The sequence below is a fragment of the Furipterus horrens genome, unplaced genomic scaffold, assembly GCF_987537825.1.
Source record: "Furipterus horrens unplaced genomic scaffold, mFurHor1.1.pri manual_scaffold_6, whole genome shotgun sequence".
NCBI lineage: Eukaryota > Metazoa > Chordata > Mammalia > Chiroptera > Furipteridae > Furipterus > Furipterus horrens.
Genome location: NW_028327176.1, coordinates 120,123,349 through 120,125,362, shown reverse-complemented (window position 1 = coordinate 120,125,362; position 2,014 = coordinate 120,123,349). Strand labels below are relative to the sequence as shown.

General features: G+C 49.3%; 1 pseudogene; it reads right to left on the bottom strand.

The window, feature by feature from the left end:
- Positions 1-448: 448 nt before the first annotated feature.
- Positions 449-1,771, bottom strand: LOC150007312 (low affinity immunoglobulin gamma Fc region receptor III-A-like; annotated as a pseudogene).
- Positions 1,772-2,014: the final 243 nt, after the last annotated feature.

The window sequence follows — 2,014 nt, the reverse complement described above, 5'->3', positions numbered from 1 at the left end:
TTGTGTAGCTCTGAGACTTCAATTCCTGGTAATGCAGCTGCTTACAGGGGCTTTACTGTTGGCCCCTGAAGGCCACAGGCCCTTTGATCACTTTGTAAGGTATATTAAATGTTTAATCACAATGTTGTACACCTAAAACTAATATTATGTCAACTATAATTAAAAGTAAAATTTAAAAATCAGATTAAGTACTAAAAATGACAATAATGTTTTTTTTTAATTATGCCCTTCCTTTCCATTGGAGACCAAGAGAAGATAGAGTTGGGTGAAGGAACCCTCAGCCCAGACTCAAGTGTAGATTTCCTGCTCTTCCCAACAGTGGATGTTGGGGATGATATAGTTGTGAATGCAGAGGGAGGTTCTGAGGTCCTGTTTTGATTGCTCCTGTTTGTCCTGAGGGCTCTTGCTCCGTGTGACTGTTATCATTTCTCCAGTTTCTCAATAAACTTCAAAGGTCTCTCGGCATAAAGAAATACAGCCCTGTATCCACTGCACACAGAAGTCCCAGCACCAGGCAGAATGTGAATAGGCTTCTTGGTGAGGTGGGTGGAATTGCCAGACCTTGAACAGCCAGACATTCACAGCCTCTGGAAGACGTGGTCAAAATTCCGATAATCCCCCTGCAGAAGTAGGAGCCTTTGTGTTTGCCTGTTGTTGCCTTTGGAATGTAAAAGTCTTAATTCTGATAAGAAAACTTCTTGCCTCTGCCATTCTGGAAATATTGGACCTTCTGAACAGTAATGTTCTTTCAGCTGTGGCACCTCAGCTTGATGGGGTCCCCTTCTGGACCACCCACCAAAGGGCCTGGAGCAGCAGCCAGGCAGCGTGGACTTGGAACTGCACTGGGTCACTGTGTGCGGGGAGGTTGGTCTGACACCTGTACTCTCCACTCTCCTTCACTCTGGCTGATGCAATGAAGTAGCTGGAGGTCCAGTTTGGCAGGAGGTTTTCATTATGCCACCACTGTGTGGAATTGTCTCCCTGTGTGGGTTCCCTGGTACTTCAGAGTCACATTGTCCCTCTCAAGCACCCTGTCCCATTCAGGGTTCAGGGACACCACAGCACTTGGAAGATCTTCAGCTCTGTGCCCACAGAAGCCAGAATCAGTAGGGCCATGGGTGACATCAGCAGTCACATGCTGGCCATGAGAGTGAGCAACTCGCCACAGACATCCAGAGCCCTATTGTACCCTAGCTGACTTGAGAGAGGAAGTAATGTAGCCTTCGCCTACACCCCATTACTCAACAGCTTCCTTTTCTGAGAACATCATTGACTCTAAAATCTGAACTGGAAAGGAGGAGGAGAAAGCCTGGAGGAGAAGCTGAGGTGAGTGTGTCCCTTTGCCCCACATGCATCTGTGCGGAGCACCTGGTGGCAGTCTGTGGGGCACCCCCAGAAATCTCAGGACATTTGCCCCACCTGGTGGGGCTGGTTCCACCCAGCACTAAGAAGGGGGTAGCTGGACCCAGGGAAAGAGATTGGGATGAGGGAGAGAGTTCCCTGAGGATCTCTACTTCCATCTCAGAACTTCTTCCTTCTGCCCAGGCTCAGAACCACATCCACGCAGCCCGGCCACCTACCTACAAAGAGCAGGCATTTGAATCTTCAGACCCCTACAAGTGTCCCTCACCCCAATATTATCTCCACTAACATTTTCTTTCAAATTTAAAAGTGCCCATGCCCTGTGATCTGTAATCCACAGGAGCTTCTGACTCATTGGCGTGAATTTGATCACAAGGTTCCCATCGTCTGTTAAAAGAAACCTGGCCATGGGGAAAAAATGGGCCCTGGAAAAAGCAAAAAGCATGCAGAAAATGTGGAGGGCTGAGGGGTCAGCAGCAAGGTGAGGCCAGGACAGGAGCTCTGTACCTTCACCCCAGTATTATCAGGGCTGTGCTGAGCCACAGTAGCTCAGGTGAGCTCTGGCCCTCAGGGCCCCACTGGGCCTGCTCAGGGCTCCTTATAGAGAACGTGGAGGTGTGGCGGCCTCGAAGTGGTAAGGCTGTTGACCTGT